At 38.6% G+C, this 26,200-nt stretch overlaps 1 pseudogene; it reads left to right on the forward strand.

Moving 5' to 3' along the window:
- Positions 1-26,200, forward strand: LOC140516717 (olfactory receptor 5W2-like; annotated as a pseudogene).

Raw genomic sequence — 26,200 nt, forward strand, 5'->3', positions numbered from 1 at the left:
ATGGCAGTTTGTGCACAGACCCAGGTAAGCGTACCGGGAGGTCTTGGAACCAAGTATGGAACAGCAACCCTCTGGGGGGTGACCGGGTTGCCCAGAGTTCAAGCAGAGAGGTGTAAGAGGTCTGAAGGAACTGAAAGTCTCGTGAGGGGAAGCCCTACGAACCTGCCTATCCTTTTTGAGTAGGTAAAGCGATCATCTGAGTGGATAGGGAAATCAAATTCAAAATCGGGTGAAGACAATTTGTTTAAAGTTTTATCTGTATATGTTGTGGTGATATTTCTGTGTGGAAGTCTGTGTCTCTTTGTCGTATGACACTTTGTAAGGTTGTAAATTTAGCGAGGCAGCAAGAGGAGAAATACTGAGCTGGAAAGGGAGGGAGGGAACATACCTTATTCTCTCAGACCAAAGAAAGGCAGGCTAACCAGCATTTAACCATTTCCTGCCTCACTCAAAGGAGAGATTTGCGTGTAATGGGATACAACAGAAAGGGAATTCAATTCATTTTGGTTGTTTACGGAATTGTGAATAGGTGAAATGTATCACTCTTAATTTAGTGTTTAAGATAGGTTAGAATTTGTTCATGTCTGGTGGAAGTAAGAGGAAGATTATAAAAAAAAAATCTCAAGGAGGCAATTGAGAAGGACTGAGAGTTTTGAATTTAGGTTTAATTAAGTCTTGAAGCTAAATTTGGTACTTTATGTTCAGATTAAGTCAATTTACCTGATACCAGACAATGGATTTAAAATGGCAAAGATATATAAATAATGAGAGGTTTTTCTGTTTTTTTTTAATTAGTTAATTAATTTACTTATTTTTTGGAGAGAGGGAGGGGAAGAAATGTGACTTTCTTGGTATGCAAATTGTTAGACATTTAACTCCCTCTAATTTTTAAGGTTTGAAGTAGGACAAAATTGTTAGGCATTTTATTTTTATTTGGAATATAAAGGAGAATAGTGGTAATTCGAGTAAAGGCAGTAAAAAAAGGTGTAAAGAAAAATGGGAGATGAGGGAACAACAGGTTCATGTGCTTTCAGTCACTCCCTTCCCCATATCAGTTCAGAAGATTTGGGTATGTTGAGAAAATGAAAATTGATAACTTGATTAGAAAATCGACAAAAAATTATTGTGATTGGTAATGGTTACTATTCAATGAATTATTAAGTTTCCACGTTCCCTGCTTAAAGGGTAAATCAAGCCCACTTAGTTAACATTAGTTCAGAATTAATATGACCTCTTTTACCAAGGCTAAAGAAGTTAACTTAAGCACATTTTAAGCTAACATAATTTTAAACATTTTCGAAAAAAGGAGAAAAAATATTTATATTGAATTTATTTTTTTTAAAGCCAAAGAAAACAAAGTTTATTAAGGATTCACCTAATTGGGTTGCGTCTTAAGGAGCCTAAGCATTTGTAACGCTTGTATTCACAAGCAGGCCAGACACAATCCCAGCTAGACAGAATCTGAGCTGGATTGCTTCTGAGCACCTTCATGGAGGCAAGATGGGTTGGGGGGGAGGGTCGGGTAGTCCAGGGTGATGGGAGAGAAGGATCTTGAGGAGAAGTCCAAGGAGGGTCAAAGGCTGGAAACAGCTGGAGGCTATCAGGAGATATCAGACAATGGAGGGTTTGGGTGGGAAGCAGGTGTGGCAATCCAGAGATCTTGATAGGGGCAGTATGGGAATGGGGTTTGGATGGATCAAGGGTGGGGAGTGCAACAGAGACCTGAAATGATAATGAAAAGCCCATGGGCTTCTTGAGACTGCTAGAACAAATGGGAAGACTAGATTTGAGTAAGAAAGGCCAGATTAAGTGGGAAGATTCAAGGGGAGCTCAAGGAGGCTCCCAGAGTCTGAACCTCATCATTCCCCCCTCAAACAGATTGAACCCAAATTCTTTTGGGGTAAAGGGCAAAGGTCTCAGTTTCTGAAACTTCTTCCTTCTGGCAAGGGGCGTAGAGCTGTCCCTGGCTCGATGGCTCCTGTTCAAGGGGTCAGACTTCAGAATCTGGGTGGTGCCAGGTCCAGTGGGCTGGAGACCTAGGATTCAGACAGAGGTTGATATATAGCCTGGGCTGTCATCTGGAAGTTGATGGCTTGCACTCTGGAAAAGACAAACCTGGCAAGGAGGTTAGGCAAACACACACCAAACAGGTACAAAAGGAGTATAAAGAAAAGACAACTTCCCTGGCATAAAAGATAATTTCTCTGGAGAGAATTAAAGATGACTATGGCAAGGCCAAAACATAGAAGGGCATGTTTGATAGGGGAGTTTTTTGCTGTCAGATATCCCCTTTCTTTCCAGATTGCTCCATAGGTATGTAGAGCAAGGAAAGCATATTTTGAGTAAATAAAAACATCACCTGGCCTGGGGTCAGGTCCTAAGGAATGGGTTAACACTCCAGAAGCCTGTCCTCTCCTTTCATCAATATACAGAATGAAAGGTTTTCCCAGACTGGGTAGGTCTAGTGATGGGGTGGTGGTCAAATTAGTTTTCAGAGTCTCAAAAACTTAAGCCTGGTCTGAGTCAATGGCCTGAGTAGGGTCATAAAGGGGTTTAGCAATAAAACCAAAATTAGGAATCCAGAGTCTACAAAATCCAGTCATTTCTAAAAACACTTGAACTTGTTTCTTAGTGGCTGGAACAGGGATAGACCGGATTGTCCTTTTTCTCTCAGAGATTAAGGAGAGAGAGGTGGGCGTGAGTTCATGGCCCAGATATCTTATGGACTGGCATGCTATCTGGACTTTGTTCAAAGAAACCCTATAGCCTCTAATGCCAAAGAAATTAAGGGCTTCTGAGGCAGCAGCCAAAGAACCTGCTTGGATGGGGTTACAAATAAGAATATCACGCACATACTGAATTAAGCTACTACTGCCTGCTAGTTTCAGGTGCCTTAAATCCCTTCCCAAAGCCTGGCCAAATAAATGAGGGTTATCTCGAAAGGTATGGGGCAAGACTGTCAGTGTTAGCTGATATGGACTTGATTCCCCAGGAAAAGTACATTCAAAAGTAAAAATAGCTTGTGAGTATTCTCCATTAGGCTTTCCTGTGGGAAGAATTGCAGTGTTGCAAGGAGATGAACAAGGGACAAAGATTCTATACTTAAAGAATTTTTCAATTAAAGGTTGTAGTCCTTCCCAGGTCTCATGCTTAATCAGATACTGGCTGAGATGGGGGAGCACTTTAGGGTCTAAGAGACTAACAATGGCTGGGGTGGCAGAAGTAGCTCTCTCTGGAATTCCAGGGTCCCAAATATTTGGCCTTAATGTCTCCCAGACTCTCAAGCAAACCCAGGAAGATAGAGTGAACAGCGACAAAAGGGAGATGGGAGGTTTAACTAGAGAAAATTGACTTCCCAATTTCACCATCAGGTCCCTTCCCAACAAGGGGGCAGGGTCAGAGGAGAGCATAAGGAAGGAGTGTTTAAACAACAGATTCTCAAATAAGCTGGGGAAGAGGTTTGTCTGGAGACATTCCTTAGTTTCCCCTTCAATGCCTATGACCCAAGGGGTCAAGGGACGGGTAGGGCCAGAGTGACTGGTTAAAGCAGAGAATTTAGCCATGTTAAAGTGGGTAACCTTACCTTCAACCTTCGTTTTTGCCCAGGGCTTGACGAGAGAGGTAGAGAAAGTGGAAGCACTACCAGCACCCAGGTTTTCCTGTCGTTCCAAGTCTTGAGAAGACTGGAGGACAGGGTGCTGGGGGGCGGCTCCACCACTTTTCCAACCTGAGGGACAATCTTTCCTCCAGTGTCCCTTCTGGTCACATGGGCGCGGTTCCACAGGCTTTGGTACCTGGGGCTCCCTCTGGGGGGCCGCCCTGGAGGGGCACTCCTTGGACCAGTGACCCTTCTTGTGGCAACGAAAGCAGGTTTCCCCACTGCCTAAGCAGCCAGCCTTCCTCCAAGGGGGTGCCCTGGAAGGGTGCTCCCTGGGTCTTTTCCTGGCCAAGGCAGCAGCCAAGAATTGAGCATGTTCCCTGGCCCTTCTCTTTCTTTCTCTTTCCTCTGCTGCAACGAGATCTCTGTTGTTAAAGACTCCAAAGGCTGTCTCCAGTAACTGGGCCTGAGGTGTTTGGGGTCCCATTGCCAATTTCTGCAGTTTCCTCCTAATATCTGGGGCAGACTGATTAATAAAATACATGCTAAGGATTGCTGCCCCTTGTATGGAGTCAGGATCCAAATTTGTATGCTTTTTAATAGCTTCTACTAGCCAGTTTTGAAAAAGGGCTGGGTTTTCCTTTTCTCCCTGAGTAATTCCCCTAATTTTTTAAAAATTTACTTGTTTTTGAAATGCAGTTTTTAGGCCTTCTAACAGGCAAATTACCATAAAGTCTCTCTTTTCCCTGTCCTCACTCTTTTGGTAGTCCCATCTGGGGTCACTTCCGGAAACAGCAGCTGTTCCTGGGGGGTATTTTATGGGATTATTGCTAGCCATATGATCCCCAAACTTTTGGGCATGTTCCCAAATTCTCCCCTTCTCCTCAACGTTACAACAGACAGAGAAAAGAATATGCAGATCCTTCCAAGAAAGTTCAAATTGTAGGGATATGTCCCTAAAACTCTCAGTGAACCTAGTGGGGTCTTCTGAGTATCTCCCCAGGTTCTCTTTAATCAGGGTGAGATCTGAAAGAGAAAGTGGAACACGCATCCTGGCTGTCCCACTGGGTGGGGTAGGCACTTCTCTGAAGGGAAACAGCCCTTACCGCCCAGTGGGGACAGGGGCTTGTGGAGGGAGATAGGAAGTCCCACTTCTTGTGAGGGAGGGGCCAGGGAATGCCTGCTGAACTGGATTAGGCTGCAGGGCCAGGGGATTTGGCTGGCAAGGGGAAAGATCTGCTGGTGCCTGAGGAGGAGTAGGGATCAAAGGGGGAGATGCCCCAGAGAGTGCCACGGGAGCGGGGCCTAAGGCCTGAGTGAATGTTGCCCCAGCAAGAGGGGCTGCAGAGCCAGGCACCCCAGCAAGCCCCGTGGCTGGGAACTGAGCGGGGGTTGGGAACGGAGATAGCAGAGGAAGTGAGGCCAAGACCTTAGGAGCCATAAACAGGGGGTCATCCAAAACATCCAATTCACCCCTATTTCCCTTTTGTGGGGCGGCTCTAGCTACAAGCATCTTACAATCTGTTCTGAGAATGGGGTCCTGAGAGAGTTCGACAAAGGCCCTTATGTAAGGTATTTCTATCCATTTTCCCTTTTGGAGGCAATATAATTGTAACTGTAAAAGGATATTACATTGTAAGGTCCTAAACATGGGCCACACTTCGTTGTCCTTCAGGTGATACTGAGGCCTAAGTGTGTTGCAAAAGAATACCAACTTTTTCTTTTTAAGGCCTTTAGAGAAGTTAATTTTTTTCCAGTTTTGTAAAAGACAGCCCAAAGGCGAATTCCTTGGAATTGATGAATTTTGACCCATTTTTTTTCTTTGGGACTGGAAGTCCCCCCCCCTCCTTAAAGGAGGACGTGGAAGTAAGCCTTGAGAAAAAAACACAAGAGGACAAAAAATAACTGAGCTTTCCCTGATTTCCTTGCACCCAGGAAATCCAGAGAATTGGGCACCCCCTGAACTGACGTTTCTCCAACCTTCTAGCGGCCAGAAAATTCAGAGAATTGTACTTTGGGGGGGTATGCCCAGGTCCATGACCTCAAACACAGCCTCTGGACCGACAACCTGAGTCTCTAACTCTCTAGCGCCCAGAAAGTTCAGAGACTTTGCCTCATACTGGAACCTGAAGCCAGGTCCGAAAATCTGCTTCCAAGGTGCTTGGAGAGCAAGTAGGGGATAGAGAGAGGGGGAGGCTTACATACCTTCCAGTTTGAGCAGACTTGAGATTAGCAGCTTATCCGGATCAGGGAACCATAAATGAAGAGGTTAAGGGGTGATGGGGGAACCCCAAAATACCGACGGTCCGGGTCATGCTCGAAAGAATTCGACTCGAGCCTTCTTAAAGCCAAAGAAAATAAAGTTTATTAAGGATTCGCCTAATTGGGTTGCCTCTTAAGGAGCCTAAGCATTTGTAACGCTTGTATTCACAAGCGGGTCAGACACAATCCCAGCTAGACAGAGTCTGAGCTGGATTGCATCTGAGCCTATTTATATTGAATTTAAACAAAAAGTAATGACTAATTAGCTATCTTGTCTTATGATTAAAATGTAAAGGAAAGCTGGATAATCTGAGTAATGAGATTGAGAGATTTGGAAAGATGAATAAAGTTTGATAATATGGAAGGCAGATAAAGTTTGGGAATAAATGGGGATTATTCAAATCCCTCTTGTCCCTAGATATTTGTTCTGGACCTTTGTGTCAGTTTCAGATGGTATGAGTAAGTGGTGAGAATATGAGGAAGTATTTTAAGGAGAAAGAAAATTCATGTGACTTGATTTGATAATTAATAGCTCTACCAAATGGGAGATGACTATCTGATCAGGTCATAAAGTGTGCCCACGTGATGGTAAAGAGATGAATTACTGGGCAAGGGGGTATAGAAATGCATTCACCTGAATGAGTTAATGTGTTTTTTTAAGTTTTAAGCAAACTTAAATGGTTTTAAACTTTTAAGTAAATCTAAAAGTTGTTATATTAAGAATGGCATTGTTAAAAAGCTGTTTTGAATTCTGTGTAAGAATTTTGTACAACTATTGAGAAAATGACAATCCTTGGAAAAAATACATATATATTTTTATATATGAGTGGTTTTCAAGCTTATTGTATCTAAGGATGTATTAAATATGTTAAAAAGTTTATTTCTGCTACTAAGAACAAAGTTTTAACTAACATTGTTTTTGCTATGAATCTTGCATGTATGTTTGTAAAAGGAAGCTTATGGCCAAAATGTGAAACAGTCTTGGTTTTAGATGTTTGGGAATTTTTGCCAATTAAGTTCATGAGGGTTTTGTTATAAATAGTAAATTGTACTTTTTTGGTTTTTCTTTTCTTTCTGTTCTATCAACTTAATTCCTATTTGTTTGTTTGTTTGTTTGTTTATTTAAAGTTTTAAACATTAATTTCCACAGAATTTTGAGTTCTAAATTTTCTCCCTGTCTCTGTCCTCCCACCCCAAAGCGCCATGCATTCTGATGACCTGTTCCACCAATGTGCCCTCCCTTCTTACACCCCTTCATTCCCTCATCCCCATCTTCTCTCTTGTCCTGTGGGGTAAGGTAAATTTCTATACCTCATTACCTGTATTTCTTATTTCCCAGGTGTACGCAAAAACAATTCTCAACATTTTTTCCTAAAGCTTTGAGTTCCAAGTTCTCTTCCTTTCTTCCTCCCCACCCATCCTCACTGAGAAGGCAAGCAATTCAACATAGGCTTTAAATGTGTAGTTTTGCCAATGACTTCCATAATAGGCATCTTGTGTAAGACTAACTATATTTTCCTCCATCCTATCCTGCCAGTTATTTCTTCTATTCTCTTTTTTGACCTTGTCCCTCCCCAAGAGTGTGTATTTCTAGTTGCTCCCTCTTACCATTTGCCTTCACTTCCCTCATCCCCCCTACACTGCTTGTCCCCTTCCCCTCTACTTTTCTGTAGTGTAAGATAGATTTTCATACCAAATTGAGTGTGCATGTTATTCCATCCTTGAGCCAAATGTGATGGTAGTAAGTGTCACTTTCTCCCTCTCACCTTCCCCCTTTTGCCCTCCATTGTAAAAGCTTTTTCTTGCCTCTTCTATGAGAGATAATTTGCCCCCTTACATTTCCCCCTTTCTCCTCCCAATATATTCCTCTTTTATCCCTTAATTTTATTTTTTAAATATGATCCCTTCGTATTCAGCACACCCTGTGCTCTCTGTCTCTCTGCCTCTGTCTTTCTCTGTCTCTCTCTGTCTCTCTGTCTCTGTCTCTTTCTGTCTGTCTGTCTGTCTGTCTGTCTGTCTGTCTGTCTCTCTCTCTCTCTCTCTCTCTCTCTCTCTCTCTCTCTCTCTTTCTCTCTCTCTGTCTCTCTCTCCCTCTCTCTGTGTCAGTGTGTGGAATCCCCCCAGCTACCAAAATACTGAGAAAAACTTCGAGTTACAAATATCATCTTTCCATGTAGGAATAAAAACAGTTCAAATTTAGTAAGTCTCTTGTGATTTGTTTCCTCTTTACCTTTTCATGCTTTTTTTGATTCTTGTGTTTGAAAGTCAAATTTTCTTTTCATATCTATTCTTTTCATCAAGAATACTTGAAAGTCCCCATTTCATTGAATGACCACTTCTCCCCTGCAGTATTATACTCAGTTTTTCTGGGTAGGTGATTCTCGGTTTTAATCCTAGTTCCTTTGACTTTTGGAAGATCATATTCCAAGCCCTTCAATCTCTTAATGTAGAAGCTCTTAGATCTTGTGTTATCCTGATGGTATTTCCATAGTACTCTAATTATTTCTTTCTAACTGTTTGCAATATTTCTTGTTGACCTGGGAACTCTGGAATTTGGCTGCAATATTCCTAGGGGTTTCTCTTTTTGGATCTCCTTCAGGATGTAATCGATGGATTCTTTCAATATTTACTTTGCCATCTAGTTCTAGAATATCAGGGCAGTTTTCCTTGATAATTTCATGAACGATGATGTCTAGGCTCGTTTTTTTGATCATGCCTTTCAGATAGTCCCATAATTTTTAAATTGTCTCTCCTGGATCTATTTTCCAGGTTAGTTGTCTTTCCAATAAGATATTTCACGTTATCTCCCATTTTTTCATTCTTTTGGTTTTGTTTTTTATTTTCTTGGTTTCTCATCATGTCATTAGCTTTCCTCAGTTCTATTCTAATTTTTAAAGAACTATTTTCTTCAGTGAACTTTTGAACCCCCTTTTCCATTTGGCTAATTTTACTATTTAAAGCATTGTTTTTCTCATTGGCTTTTTGGACCACTTTTGCCAATTGAGTTAGCCTATTTTTAAAGGTATTATTTTCCTTCAACATTTTCTTGGGTCTCCTTTAGCAAGCTGTTGACTCACCTTTAATGATTACATCACTCTCATTTATCTTTCCAATTTTTCCTCCACCTGTCATACTTGATTTTCAAAATCCATTTTCAGCTCTTCAATGGCCTGGGACCATTGCATATTTATTTTGGGCGTTTTGTATGTCAAAACCATGACTTTTATATCTTCCCCTTAGATTAAACATTGTTCTTCCTCATCGGAAATGATGAGAGAGAATACCTGTTCATAAAGATAGTAACATATAGTCTTATTTTTTCCCCTTTTTTGGGGTATTTTCCCAACAAGTTACTTGACTTTTGGGTCCTTTGTCAATAGTAGGGTATACTCTGAGGACCTGTAAGTTCTCAATTCCTCCAAGGTGGAACAATCAAGGGAGAGGGGTTTACTGAGATTCACACCAGCTTTTCAATTCCCCCGGGGGCTTTAGGCAGGGGGGCAGGGCAACCATTCACCACTGAATTTCATATCAGCTGCTCATTTTCCCCAGGAGCTTTTGATGAGGGCAGGGTCACCACTCAGGGCTGAGCTTCAGACCAGCTCCTCAATTGTCCCAGGGGTGTTAACCATAGAGCTCCAAAAATGGAATAATGGGCGCTGACTGTTGCCTGCCTTTGGCCACCACCACACAGCACTGCTGACTCTCTGCTGCCACCACCGCCTAGGGCCGGGGCCAAGGGAGGATCCTGCTCCCTTGTCACAGAGTTGAAAAAGCCCTCTCACTGACCTTTGGCACTGGTGGAACAAGGGGTCTGGGAACCTCTGCTGCTGCTACTGGGGATTCTGTCCCCGAGGCCTGCTCTGACCCCGCTTCTCCCTGTACAGAGTGGCGAAGGCTAGACTGGGCTCCGTTAAGGGTCCCAGTACGACAGACTTTAACGACAAACTTTTTCTGTTGGCCTTCCAGGTCACTCTGGGCTGGAAACCTCCATAGTTCTGTAGCTTCTGCTGCTCTAGAATGTGCTGAGAATCTTTCTTTACAGGTATTTTATGTGTGTGAAGAGTTAGAGTATGTGCATCTTTCTACTCCACCATCTTGGCTCTGCCCATAAACTGTTCTTGAAAGAGGAAGAAATTTGTTGTATGAAGAAATGATTTGTAGAATCTTTTGTATAATTTTTGAAGGGCCTACCTACCAAATTTATAGTTGTAAGCTAATTTATTATAATAACTTCACGTTTTGGAGGGAGGGGTTGAAAGATAAGGGACAAAATAAGGGAGACCTGAAATTTTATGGCTCCTGGAAACTCTGGGATAATTTTAGGACAAGAAGCCTCCCGACCTCATCCCCTCTCCTTTTGAAGTTCAGTCACTACAGAAATACTTCTTAAGATACAGCTGAACTCAGATGGAGTTCCTAAATAAAGAATGTGTTTTGGTAATAATCTCTACTGATTGGTTTCTGGGAGAAATGTAAGATCTAAAATGTGAGTCCTGGTAAAATTTTTGACTAGTGAAACTTGCCATCTCATGTACAAGCCTCAGAGGACAGTTGAGTCCTAAGTCTGGGATGGGGTCCTTCTGACTCAGTTTCCCCATTGTGTTCCTTTGAAAATGAATGCATTCCCACTTGACTATTTCTGAGTCAGACTATAAAGTGGAGATAATATCTAATTAGGTCCTTGCTTTTCATCTACATAGCATGTTTCTATAATCAAAGCAGATTATTTAGAATTTAAGCCCAATGCAAGTAGTGGAATCTTGCTGTTTCCAATTAATTGGGTAAATAGTACTCTGCTATGGTCTTCTGAAAGATAAAATCCCTAGGAACATTCTTTCTGAATATTATGTGAATAATTAGATAAAGGAAAGAAAACCAAAGTGTGAATGTGTTGTTGTATCTTTGTTCCATAGAACAAAATTAGGATTTAAAGTTGACTGTAATTGTATGAAATTGTTGAGGTTTAGGGGTACTTAAGACCCCAAAATAATAAGTCTCTGGGTCCTGCCAAATGGATTCAACCCAAGGTTTCTGTCAGCTAAAGAGGGTCAAAGTTTTTTATCTTGTCCATACAGAGACTGCAGAGAGAGTCCAGGATGGCCTTAGGTGGTCTGGGGATTCCAGAAATGGTCTTGATGGGAATGGACAATAACCTGGAGAATTGGATTGATAGGGCATAGTGATGTGCCTCTATGGGCCTCTAGAAAACATGTTCACGTGAAACATGGTGAGGTTTTCCAGGGCCCTTTTAAAAGGACTAAAACTCCTTTGGAGTAAGGGATAAACGTCCCAACTTGGGAAATATTTTTTATTAAAACAATTGACTGAATTGACTACTGACTAAATCTTCTTTAATTAAGAGGTAGTTTCTTAGAGTCAGGTAACTGTGACATTAGTGGAAAGTTAAATGCTTCTGTTTTGATTTGAATTCCTTTCATGAACATAAGTTAAAGTTAGTGTTTGAACTTGTCATATGTGTAGCTCATTCCTTTAGACTGAGCTAGGTTATAAAGGTAAAGAGAAGCTTGGGAACCAGATGTAAATTTAGAACATTAACACTGTTTTAACGGTTAATTTGATTTTGATTGTTATTTAATCAGGAATTAGAACATGTATAGAAAGGCATGCAAGATACTTCAGACTTACTTCGAAAGGTGTTCCTTAACCAATGTGAAATTATAGTCATATTTGAAACTGATTGTTGAGGCATGCTATTTTAAGATTTTATGGGACTACTAACTGACTGTCCTTCTGAGTCTAACTCCAGGTGTGGATAGCAAGAGAGACTGTATGAGCCATTGATCCATGATGCCAGGGAGTCTGTGAGATGCTGGTATGAACTGCATAAGGGGATCTCATGGGAAGGTTGGGGAAATGACTGTTCAGCTTGCGCTGAGGTAGGATTTTCCTGACTCAATTTCCCCAGTGACACCTGGAAGTCTTTAAGCCTGTCTGATACCACTTGACAATCTTCTCCTGCCTGTGACTGACATGAAGTTAGGGAGATGCTCCCCTGATATATCCCTACTCTTAATGGCAACTTCCTATGATCAAAAGTTTTGCGAGCATAATATCAGATCTATTAAACAGTAGATTGTTGGTAGAGGAACATCTGAGTTTAAGTCTAAAATTAAGCTACTAGACCTACGTTTCTAGACTAACAACAATAGGTTAGGGTCCTTTAATTCTTAGGAATATTATGGAGACAATTAGGTTAAGGGCTTGTGAGGTTAGCACATATAGTCATTAGTTTGTCTCAGTAGGTTTATGTTAAAAGAAGAATGGTTTGTGGCCTATATTGCAAATGCTTTTAAAGGAGCATCACATGACCACAAGTTGGAATTGTTTTATGATGTGGTATATACTGGGTTAAAATGATTATTTATTATGTTTATGTAAGTACTGGAACCTGGTATTGACTCTCTAATCTCATCTTTCTGATGGGAGAAATGAATAGTGAATTAATGTAAAATGTAAAAAGTGGGTTCTAATGTGAATTTCTTAAGTATGACAATTGACTAATGTTCCAATTTTGATTCTGTAATAGTGAAAAGAGTATAAAGCTTAGGAATGGTAATCTAAAATTGTATCAAGGCCAGTTTTGTAGAAGAATGGACACCTGGATTTCTACAAAAAGATAAAGGGAAGAAGATGGAGAGATGTTGTGCTGAAGACAGCTTGAACGAGCACCCAGACCAGAAAACTGCATCATATGATCAATCTTCTTCCCCAGACAGCTATATGAGATGGAACCTCTGAATGAAAAATTCATTTATATACCTTTGTATTTTGAATCTCCGTATTTGTATTTATGAAAAGGGACTGTCCCCTTGTAATTTATGAATGTGTCGATCAACTTTGCTCCCTTCCCATATTCATATAAAGGGGAGATAGATGAAAGGAAGATTTCATAGGGGAAAGAATGTGAGGAGGTATTGTATTTCGGTGTGGAAATGAAATTTTAATACAGCAAAAAGAAAAGGGGGAGGTTGTAAGAAGCTAAATCTCTCCACATGCTGTATGAAAATAGATGGCAATGGAAAGACAGAAAAAGAAATCACTAGGAATATTAGAAAATTGACCCATGTTCTGTTTCAAACTTGGCCATCACCATTTAACACTTCTTGGTGGTCCTGGTTTGGAGGAAGTGGGTGGAAACAAATTCTATGGTTCGTGCTAATTGCTATTAGTGGCATAATATTGCTCCCTCTGTGCCTCCCCTTCCTGATGCAGCTAATTACACCAAACATTCAAGATGCTTTGTCTAAAATGATCAGTTTATAAGGAAAGGCAGAAGGATTCATGTGACTGATGATTTTAAAAAGTCAGTGGTGGATTTTAAAAAGTCAATAAAAGACGTACCCTTTTTGCTAATATCTCTGAGTCTCTGATTCATTGATGAGGGTGTTGTACCCTACAGAAGATGATGATGTGCTTTCAGTTGATTTTGATTTGAGTGATGGAGGCCTGTGCAAGGTCATCAACATCACTTTCTTCTCCTGAGTCCAGTGGCCTGATGTTCATCAGGAACAATGGAGATAGCCCAGGATGTAATGTAAGACCCTGGCCCTTTCAGGTTAAGGTCTTCTCACATTCTCACGTTGAGTGAGATACATCCCATTCAATGAATAGTCTTCTTTGAGTAGGTAGTCAAGGGATGGGCCCTTTAATAAAAATAAAATCAAACTGGGAGAGGAAGACCCAGAAGATCAGACTGACTTTCAAAAAGGCAGAGGAAATAGAGACCAAATGGGGAACACTCGCTGGATTATGGAGAAAGAAAAAGAGGTCCAGAAAATTAAATCTACTTTTGCTTGATTTTCTACACTTAAGCCTTTGACTGTATAAACCTCAAGAAAATATGACAAGTCTTCAAAAGGATAAGAGTAGCATATCATCTTACTTGTCTCATGAAGGACCTGGATGTGATTCAAGAAGAAATAGTTAAAAGCAAATATGGAGCTACTGATAGGTTTAAGATTGGTAAAGGAGCATGACAAGGCTGTTAACTTATTTATTTAAATTATATGGAGAGTATATTTGCAACATGCCAGGTTGGATGGACCAAAATCTGGAATTGAGGTTACTTTAAGAAATATAAACTATCTCAGATAAGCAAATGATGCCACTCCCAGAGCAATGAAGAAAAATGAGGAAACCTCTTGATGAAGGTGAACTAGAATAGTGGAAATGTTGTCTGAAGCTTACCATAAAAAAACAAAACAAAACTAAGTTCTTGATAATTAGTCTGATCTCTTTCTGACAAAGAGAGGATGAAACAGTTTGGAAGCAGTGTCACATTTTGTATCGGGTTCAATTATCACTGCAGAAACTCATTGGCACTATGAAATTAAAAGACACTTCTCCTTGAAGGAAAGTGAAGAAACCAGGACAAAATACTAAAAAGCAGAATGATTGTCTTGACATCAAATGTCTACCTAGCCAAAGCTATGCTGTTGTTTTTTTCTTTTCCCAAAAGGAATGTATGGCTGTGCCAGTTGGAGTATAAAGAAAGTTAGGTGTCACCGAATCAATATCTTAGAATTGTGATGCAAGAGAAGACTTCTGAGAGTCCATTGGATAACAAGGAGACCAAATCAGACAAACCCTTAAATTAATTCAGACTATTCACTGGGAGATTAAATATGAAAGCTTAAGGTGAAATATTTTGGCCACAGAGTAAGAACACAGAACTCATTGGAAAAGACCATGATGTTGGAAATGATTGAAGCCCAAAGAAAAACCAACCAGAAAGGGTCAGACATAAGACTGGACAGGCTTTGAGGTATAGTGGATGATAGAAGGGCCTACTGTACTTTGAGCATGGATTCAAAAAAAGTCAAACATAGTTGAATTGTTGAACAACAATTGAGCAAAAATTATAAATAAAAATTGACTTACAAAAGAGAGGCATACTTAAAGTACTGTTTTTCATTAGAATCCATTTTTTCCTATGAATGATTAAGTTAAGTTTTAGTGGGTATGTTATCTTTGGTTGTAACTCTACCTTCTTTGCCTTCTATAATATCATATTCCAAACACTCCATTGCTTTATGTGATAGCTGCTAAATCTTGTGTGGTCCTGACTCTGGTTCCATTATATTATACGAGTTTCTTTCTGACTATGTGAAGTAATTACCTCCTTGACCTGGAATCTCTGGAATTTGCCTCTGATATTTCTGACCATTTTCATTTTGGAAACTCATAAAGTGATCAGTGCATTCTTTAATTTCTGTTTTACTCTCTAATTCTGTAAGATGAGGGTGTAGTTTTCCTTGATGATTCCTTAAAATGTCATATCTATACTTTTGCTCAGATTAAAGCTTTTGGGTTGTCCAATAATTCTTAAATTATCTCTCCTTGATATTTTTTTGTTTTTTTCATACCAACTATTTTTCCAATACAATTTTCATATTTTCTTCTCGTTTTAAATTCTTTCTGTATTCCTTCTTTCCCACCTTAGGTTGTAGGTTACTTAATGCCAGAGACTCTTTTTCATATTTATATTTGAATCCTCAGAGCTTAATGCAGTACCTGTCACAGAGTAAGCACATAAAAATGATTGATGTTATTGACAGTGTACTCCCAAATATATAGATGTAGATAATTGCATTTTTGGTTTTAAACAGATGCAATAATTCTGGGTAAAATATTTTTGTCTACATTTGAATAAAAATAGTGCAATGATGTTACATATTTGCTATGTTCTAAGAATTGTGCTAATCGGAGGGAGTCAAACTGCAACAGCAACAGATTGCAGTCCTAGATCTCAAGTTCACATTCTAAATGAGAAAAGTAACTCATGGGGCAGATGGCAAGCCGTAGGGTACCATGTCACCAGCAGGTCAGATGTCCATGAACAGGAGTGTAAAATGTATAGATTTAGTGAGGGAGATGAGTGTTGGAAGATGTTACAATGCAGTAGCAAAACACATGGTCATGAATAGATGCCAAGGGAGGAGCCAACATGGCAGAGTAGAAAGATACACACAGGCTTAGCTCTTACCCCACAGTCCATAAAATACCTGTAAAGAAGAACTCTCAACAATTCTAGAGCAGCATAATCCACAGAACAACGGAGTGGAGGAGATTTCTGTTCCAGAGAGACCTGAAAAACCAATGGAAAAGGTCTGTCTCGCACCAGACCTGGGAACAGAGCCCAGTGCTGCCTTGGCCACATGGCACCAAGAGGAGCAGATCCAAGCAGGTTTCAGGGACAGAATCTCCAGTGGCAGCGCAAATTCCTCAACCCACAAGTGCCAAAGGTCAGTGAGAGGGTCTTTTCAGCTGGCCAAGAGGGGAGCAGGGTGTCCCCATAACTCAGGCCCCCTCAGGAGGCAGCAACAGAGGCAGCAACAGACAGGGGCTTCCAAAGCAGACAGTAGCCCGCATCCATTGTTGAAGGTCTCCTCGTAAACCTCCTGAAGGAACTGAGCCCCAAGTGGTGGCCCTGCCCCCACCTGAGCAGCTGAACTGAATTCTCACACTGAATAGCAGCCCCGCCTGCGCCAAAAACCCCTAAGGCTTGGCAACTGCTCATTTGAATCTTAGCCTTCAAGAGCTGGCTGGGTGGAACTGGAGGTGAAGTGGTTGTGGAGAGGAAACTCAGAAGTCAAGAAACTGGCTGGAAAAATGTCCAAAAGGGGGAAAAATAACACCATAGAAAGTTACTTTCCTGGGGAACAGATGTCTTCCCCCATCCTTTCGGATGAGGAAGAACATGGCATACTTTCAGAGGAAGTCAAGGCCTCTGCCTCCGAAGGGAACTTAAACTGGGCTCAGGCAATAAAAGACCTTAAAAAACAAGTTACCAGTTTACTAAAGGAGAACCAAAAAAATGCTGAGAAAAATAACAGCTTTAAAAAGAGCTTCACTCAATTGGAAAAAGAGGTCCAAAAAGCCAATGAGTAGAAGGAGGTTTGAAAGAGCAGAATTAGCCAAATGGAGGAGAAGGTTCAAAAGCTCACTGAGCAAAATAATTCGTTGAAAGAGAGAATTGAGTTCAGGGAAACGAATGACTATGAGTTAAACCAAGAAGTTAGCAAACAAAACCAACAATTTGAAAAAATAGAAGATCAGGTACAATAACTCATTGGAAAAAACGACTGACCTGGAAAATAGATCCAGGAGAAATAAGTTAAAAAATTATTGGACTACCTGAAAGCCATGATCTAGACATTATCTTCCATGAAATTATGAAGGAAAACTGCCCCGATCTCCTGGCATCAGAGGGCGAAATTAATATTGAAAGAATTCATCAATCACCTCCTGAAAGAAACCCGAACAGAGAAACTCCTAGGAATATTGTGGCCAAATTTCAGAGTTCCCAGATCAAGGAGAAAATACTGCAAACAGCTAGAAAGAAACAATTTGAGTACTGTGGAAATACAATCAGGATAACACAGGATCTTGCAGCTTAAACATTAAAGGATCAAAAGACTTGGAATGGGATATTTCAGAAGTCAAAGGAGCTGAGATTGAAACCAAGAATCACCTACCCAGCAAATCTGAGGATAATACTTCAAGGGAAATACTGGTCATTCAGTGATATAGAAGAATTTAAAGATTTCATGTTGAGCAAAAGGCCAGATACATATTTAAAAATCTGACTTCCCAAGACAAGAATCAAGAGAAGCATGAAAAGGTAAACAGAAAAGAAAAGTCATAAAAGACTCTCTAAAGCTGAACTGTTTTACATTACTACATGGAAAGAAAATATTTTTAACTCTTGAATCTTTTCTCAGTATTTGGGTAGTTGGAGGGATTGTACACACACACACACACACACACACACACACACATAGATAGAGAGTACAGGGTATGTTATATCAGAAAAGATGATATCCACACACAAAAGAAAATGAAATAAAATAAAATAAAAATTAATGGGTGAGGGAGGAAAATTCCGGGAAGAGAAAGGGAGTAATGGAATGGGGCAGGCTATAACTCATAAGAGATAAGAAAAATCTTATTCAGTGGAGGAGATAAGGGAGAAGGGGAGAGGGGGAAAAATGAAGCTACTCCCCCCACGTGTGGCTGAAGAAGAGAATAACATGCTCACTAAAACTGATACGAAAATTTATACACACAATAGGAAAGTAGGAGAGGAAGCGACAAGTGGATCGAGGGGAATGACAGAAGGGAGGGCAAATGGGAGAAGGGAGTCACGAGAAATAAACACTTTCGAGAAGGGACAAGGTTAATTGTAGGGGGGAAATAAAGGGGGATAGGGTAGGTCACAGGGCAATATAATTAGTATTACACAACAAGATTACTATGGAAGTCTTTTGCAAAACATTACATATTTAGTCTGTATTGAATTGTTTGCCTTCTCAGTAGGGCTGGGGAGGGAGGGAGGAGGGAGAGAAGTTGGAATTCAAAGTATTAGAAACGAATATTGAGAATTTTTATTGCATATAATTGGGAAATAAGAACTACAGGGATAGGGGTATGGAAATCTATCTTGCCCTGCAAGAAAAGAGAGAAGATGGGGATAGGAGAGGGGTTGGGTGTGATGGAGGGGAGGGTACATTGAGGGAAGGAGTAATCAGAATGCAAGGTATTAGGAAGCGGGGGGAGGGGAGTGATGGGGAGAAAAATTGGACATGTTGCAAAGTGAGGTAAAAGCAATTAGTATTAAAATAATAGACTGAATTAATTACTGAGAATAAATCAACGACATCTTTAGTTTGGAGAAAAGAATTTCAGTCCAAATTTCCTAGAGGAAGGGAACCTTGGGTAATATTTGGCATTGATGGAAAAGGCAAGGTTTTAAGCGTAGTATATTTGATGATTGCCATTTAATCAGGAACTAGAACGTGTATAGAAAGGCATATAAGCCACTTAAGACTTGCCTCAAAAGATGCTCTTTAGCCAAAGTGAAACTATAATCATATTTGAAACCTGGTTATTAGAAGGTGCCATTTTTAGATGCTATGGGACTATTAAGTGACTACTCTTCTGAGTCTAACTCCAGGTATGGGTAGCAAGAAAAGCGATCTGAGCCTCCAATCCATGATGCCAGTAAGCTGATGAGATGCTGGTATGAACTGTATAGGTGATCTCAAGGTAAGGGTGGGAGAGCGGCTGTTCAGCATGGGCTGAGGTGGCATTCTCCTGACTCAATTTCCCCACTGACATCTGGTAGACTTTAAGCCTGACTGAATGCAAGTGGATAATCTAATCCTCCCTGGAAATGACATGAAGTTGGGGAGATATTGTATCCCTGCAATGTCGTTACTATTGGTGGCAATTTCCTACAGTCAAAAGGTTTGTAAGCTTAATACCAGATCTATTCAATTATAGATTGTGGGTTGTCTAAAACTACGCTATTAGGCATAGGACTTTAGACCAACAACAATAACCTAGGGTCCTTTAATTCTTAGTAATACTGTGGAGACAATTAGGTCAAGAGCTTGTGAAGTTAGCAACATAAATATTATTTGTGTTAACATTTGATTAATGTTTAAAAAAAATTCTTTTGTAGTCCATATTGTAAATGCTTTAAAAAGAAGTATCACCTGACCAAAAGTCTGAATTGTTTCGTCTGTTATAAACTGTGTTAAAAATAAATAAAAAAAAAATACATGGTCATACATGATGATCCCCAGACTTATTTATGCATTTTTCCTACATAATTTCCTTTGACTTACTGTCATCCCAAGAGACATGACTCTTGGGATTCAGTTCAAATTCACTGCAACCCCCCCATATAAATAAATCATCATTAATAAATTAAATTTTGACTCTCTTTAGTAGAATGGAAGGCAGAAAAGTGGTGTGGGAGGCAGGTAGAGGTTCATACGAGCATAATAGCTAGCACGTGTATAGCACCACAACATTTATAGTGTTAAATACATTCATTCTTTTATTAACAAAATAATTTTATCATATAGATGCTTTTCTATTTACCATAAAGATAAACAAGACTGAGAGATTTTAAGGGACTTTCCTAGGATCACAAATCTCCAAGGCTTTTACATATACGTATATGTGCCTATGCATTCCCTATTATGTTACTATTCAGGTGTCTGGGGGGATTAGAGAGATTACTATGTCTGGATTTAGAGAAGTGGAGGATAAATCATGCCTCTGGTATCTTAACAATAGAGAATAGTGATAAATATAATAAATATATTTAGTAATACATGTATGTATAAATAGCTTAGTATATTTATATACACATAGATATAGGATATATAAATATATGTATATATTAATGAATATAATAATATCATTATATTTTAATGAAATAATTTGTTAATTATAAAATAAGAATATATATTATAAGATAAATATAGCATATATATTATATATACAAATATAATAAAAAGAGTACTCTGTGTTTCTAATGTTTTCTATCTGTGTTATTTCATTTTGATGACTGAAAAGAGTCAAAGAACAGAATTCTCCTATAATTTAAATCTCTTTTTAAAATTTTTTTATTTAAATTTTGATATTAAAAAGAATATTTAAATCTCTCCATGACCGAGAAAGGGTTTCATAATATTTAAAAGTAATTGGAACAAAAAGACAAATTCCAGCAGTCAACATTAAGAAAGTGTTGGAGATTTAATAACCATTAATCCATTAAAAGGAGCAATAATAACTAAAACGTTGTTTTCCTCTGAGCATTCAATCTAACATATGCTGGAGGAAGGAGAATAGTTAATGAGTCTATTCCAAGTGAGTTCTGCACTTGCTGGTCACCTTGCCATTCCTGTCTTGACAAGAATTCCTCGCCAATCTTTGATGTAGAAACTGGATTGAATTTTATAAAAGGATTTCAGGCCAGAACATTGTCTTGTTAATTTTCTATTGAATAGTACAGAGATTTATTTATTTATTCAAATACAGGGCCTTTCATACTAGGATAATTTGAAAACATAACAGTCATAAATTTTTACACTATCTTTTATGTAATGGTTTATATTTGAAAATATTTTATATACGTATTATCATTTTTCATCACTACAACCCAGCAAAGTAGGTGCTTGAAAAGATAAGTGTCTTGCCCAAGATCACACAGGGAAGTAGGGATCTAAGATAGGATACGAACTCAGGTCATATGTAAAATGAAATGACTGGACCAAGTGGTCTGAGGTCAGTTTAACTCTAGATTTATGATATATGATTCTTTGGTGCACCCTTTTGCAGACTCAGTTTCCTCATCTGTAAAATAAAAATAACAATAAAATACTTGATATCTTCCATTCAAGATTGTTATGTAAAATCAATATAATGATAACAATAATTATGAAGTGATAGATTAGCCTTAAAGAACATCATAAATGTGAGCAATTATTATCTTTAACGCACTGCACGTAGTAAGTGCTTAATAAATGTGTTTTAAATTAAATTGAATTGTTTCATTAGATATTACAAGGTTTAAGGAGGAATGCTTCATAATCAGTTGAAAGATTGTTGACCTTCTCCACCACTCCTCTCACCACTCCCCTCACTTCCATGAAGTATCTGATGCACATCTTCATCTCCAACAGAAAAAGGCAATGTGAGTTGGGATTTCTATTCAGACATCAATCCAATGTGAGGAAGTGCTGTAGAATTAAAAGGTAAAAGATGTCCCCAACTACACTCTTCACCTTGATTTGCGTTACTGCATCATTCAAAGAGGAGAAGACAAATGCTTTTTCCCTTTTGGGGTAACTATTTCCCAAATTGGTCACATGTTTGCACAAAAGACTAAAGATGCAGTGGAGGTTTCCTATCTTAGGTCCCAAATGTCACTCAATAAAAATGTCTTCCCTCCACCAGACTCCAGTGAAGAGCATATAATCTTTCTTTTGTAAGGTAAGTTTAAGAATTTTTAAGAGATGATATTTCAAAACACTCGTATTAGAGGACAAAAGGACACAAAAGTGTGAGTTCTAGAGGTTTCTGAATAATGTTTTCTGTCTGAAGCTTGATAATTGTGACTGAAACTGATGAGAAAGAACATAGTTTGTGTTTGTACCTAAAGAATCAGAATTTAGCTGCTCTGAATAAGGAGTGAATATAACTTCTTATATCATATGTAGTAGGATCTCATGAAACCATTTTGTTTTAATAAATTTTAATTTTAATTACTTTTACATATATGCTCTTGCTTCTTCCAAAAAAATTTTAGAAAACATATTCTAATGTGTCCCACTTTCCAAAAACTTATAAATCACATATTTTGCTCATATAAAAGACAAGAACACATTGCTTATTTTCCATATGCATGTCTTCTCTGTAAACCATTCACAACCCCAATTTAAGTGCTAGTCATCACAAACACACACACACACACACACACACGCAAAATCACCCCTTTCTGAACATCTGTGCTGTTTACTTTATGGTTCCCTCTACCTTCCACCCCAAACAATCTGTCCCTAAACATAAATAGACTCAAATTTAAATGCTAGGACTCAAAGACCATCTCTTCTTCCATTGTGTGAGTTACACTTTTTCTCATATGTTCCATAGCTTTCCTTTGCTTGGGTGTTAAAGGTCCATTCACGTGTACACCCTCATACCCTACCTGTCAGAATTGGGAGAAATTAAGATTAGAACCACACACCATTATGAGAATTAATATAGTAAGTATTATCATAAAGTTGGAAAAACAGCGATGCATTGTAAGAGAAACTTAAATATGAACTATCTGAAAACAATGGGGAAAATGGAGAATAAAGAATGAACAAATTGACATCATAATTCTTGAAGTGGACACTAACAGATTTGTTGATGTGACTTGTGTGTCATTATAGAGAGAATTTTCAATGAGAAATCTCTGAGACCAGAACCATATTCATGAAGAAACCAAGCCTTCTTGTCAAACAAATATTAGACATCTTAGAAATATTTGTTAAATGTGTGGAATAGTAAAAGCTCAATAAAAAGTGCACAAAGCTTAACATGTATGATCTCATTACTATCTTCCCCCACTTTTTTAATTGAACAAATTGAGTCTCAGAAGAGTTCCTTGAATTATCCATTTTCATAGAGCCAATGAGTGGCAGAAGGAGAACTTCCAAACTGAGACCAGTTGTCTACCTAATAAAAAATTTGATCACTTACCATGTACATAGTACCCATTTAAGAAATCTTTATGAAATTTAACTGCCATAACCTGAGATTTATTCAGCACTTGCACAATAATCACTTTTAAGACTGACAATAAACTAGATCAGAATAGTCTACATGCATTTGCTCAACCCAAGTCCTCTGCACCTCCTATATTATTATTTTGAAGACCCCAGTATCTTTACTAGGTTGCTTAAGATATTAGCCTTAACTTTCCACTCTCCTTTATCCATCAATGTTCATTCAGTTGAAAAGTCCTGTTGGTTACACCTTTACTTCATCTCTCCACTACACTCATTTCTTTTCTCTGAAACTGCCATCATTTTGGTACAAGTGCTCAGCATTTTTGTCCTGCACTCTGGCAACTTGCTTTATACTTGATCTCTTTGATTCAAGGCCCTTGGAAATCCAGTCCGTCTTTCAATAGGCTGTCAAATTGGTACTCCTAAAGGGAATTCCTGATGATGTCACCTTTAATTCTTACCCAATAACCTAGAGTTTCTCCTTATCCTCAAAGACCAATTAAAAATTAACTTCTAGGTTTTGAAAGTCATTATAACTTCACTCATGCCTATCTTTCAAGTCTTCTCATGCTTCACTTCCATATATTTACTCAAAGGCAGCTGAGTGGCACAGAAGACCACTTGCTAGATTTTGAGTTAGGAAGACTAGAGTTCAAATTTAACTTCATACACTTACACGTTGTATAACCTTGAGCAAATGAAGTTACTGCCTGTCACAGTTACTTCATAACTGAAATTGAGATAATACTAACAAATATTTCCCAGCATGATTATGAGAATGAAAGAAGCATTTTGTAAACCTTAAAATGTTATATAAATGTTACTGTCGTTGTTGTCACTCTGTGATCCAATATAACTCACCTCATACTCTTCCTCGAACAAGACTCTGGGCAATTTTGCTGTTACCTTCCAATGCCCGGAATACTCTACCCCTTCTTCTCTATCTCCTGGCTTCCCAGACTTCCTTCAAGTCTCAGTCGAAACCCTACATTCTCCAAAGAATCCTTTTGAAATTCGCTTTAATGAATGTGTCGTCTTTCTCATAATTATCTCCAATATAACACACACATACACACATGCAAACACACACACGCACATGTACAGTCAAATTCCCTCGCGTATACATGTGATATTTATTTATTACTTTAGATAATATGTGAATTGCATTTTGATGCAATAGTGCGATATATAAGATTTATATTGTAGAAGATATAAGATATGTATGATATAAGACACATAATAATATATCTTACATAGTATTATGTAGTCAATAATGACAATATTACAGAGCATAACAACTATAAATTATTTCAATAATATAATATCAATAGTATATATATGTGTGTATATACATATATGTATGTGTGTGTGTGTATACGTACATATATGTATAGATGATTGAGGATACAAAGAAAAGCACAAAACCGTCCAGGGTCCAGGAACTCAAACTCTAATTGATAATGCAACCATGGACAATGCATGTTTATCTATATATATGTGATTGTATATATGTGTGTATGCATACTATATATGTATACATATGTATACATGCATATATGCATATGTATATGTGTATGCATGTGTATATATGCATATATAACTTTGTGTATATAATCAGTACTCTTTGCGGATTTGATCAAGGCAACAGCTAATAAATCTCTGAAGAAGCTTGTCACATCAGATGTTCTATAATCCATGTCTAACACCTGATTCAATACATGAGATTTAAATTGACTTAGCCTCTTTATTTTGAAGATAGCATCATCAGATCATTGACCTAAAATAGCAATAATACTGACCTCTATCAGTGTTTCAGATGAGAAACTTTTGAAACTGTAATCTTTCTTCTTCAATGGATTATTATAATTAGAATCATCACCATTATTACTGTTACTGAAAAGAAATTGCAGATATAGCCCAGATTTACTTCCAAAAGACCTTGGTTTCGGATGTCCAGAGGGTAATCATCCAATCTACTTGAGCTTCAGTTTCCTAAGCTGTTAAAAAAAAATGCTCTTTCCAGTACACAATTCATGAAGTTTTTAGAAACGAAAGTATATTTTAAAATCTTAAAGCACAACTCAAAGGGATCTTTCAAAATACTTTCTGGTCTTCCTCCCTCTTTTGAGAATCCTTGTGTGGATAACGTAAAATTCAATATCTTCATTTGGTATTCAGTAATTAATGGACAGTAGCTGTCTGTCTCCATATTACAGATGAGAAGCATTCTGAAAGTACTATGCTCATCAGCTTTACAGAAGAGTAAAAACCCTATTCTTCTATTTCTCTGGATTCATTTTCAAAAGAAGAGAGGAGAGAACAAACAAAGCAGGGATAGTGGAGGGGAATTACTCCATACCAGCTGAGTTCATCCTCTTGGGAATAACTAGTTCTCCCAAGCTAAAAGTGACCCTTTTTGTTCTCTTTCTCACCATTTATTTGGTTATTCTTATAGCAAATCTTGAGATGATCATCTTAATCAGGATAGACCCGCATTTCCATTTGCCCATGTATTTTTTCCTTAGTCACATGTCCTTCTGTGATCTCTGCTACTCCACAGCTATTGGTCCCAAGATGCTGGTGGACTTCTGTGCCAAAGACAAATCTATTTCCTTCATTGATTGTGCTCTGCAATTCTATTTCTTCTGTTCCTTTGCAGATTCTGAATGCCTGCTCTTAGCAGTAATGGCTTTTGATTGCTACATGGCAATAAGCAACCCTTTGCTTTCTACAGTAAATATGTCTAGCCGGGTTTGCAACCTATTGATAGCTGGTGTCTACATGGTGGGGTTGATGGATGCTCTGCTCCATTCTACTTTATCATTCACATGAGATTAACCGTTTCTTCTGTGATATGCCCTCTCTTTCATCAGTCTCCTGTTCTGATATCCAAGTCAATGAGCTGCTGCTCTTCACTGTCTTTGGTTTCATTGAAATGCTCACAATTTCAGGAGTCCTTACCTCTTACTGTTATGTAATCTTGTCTGTGTTGAAGATCCACTCCAATGAGGGCAGATACAAAGCCTTTTCAACTTGTATCTCCCACTTAACCACTGTTGCTATCTTCCAGGATACTGTCCTTTTTATATGCTTCAGTCCAAGTTCTGCCTATTCCCTAGACCAAGACAAAATGACCTCCTTGTTTTATACTCTTGTCATACCCATGTTAAATCCCTTGATTTACAGTTTGAGAAGCAAAGATGAGGAAGCCCTGGGAAAGCTGAGAAACAAAATATGTTTTTAA

This window comes from Notamacropus eugenii, chromosome Y (genome assembly GCF_028372415.1).
Source record: "Notamacropus eugenii isolate mMacEug1 chromosome Y, mMacEug1.pri_v2, whole genome shotgun sequence".
Classification (NCBI taxonomy): Eukaryota; Metazoa; Chordata; class Mammalia; order Diprotodontia; family Macropodidae; genus Notamacropus; species Notamacropus eugenii.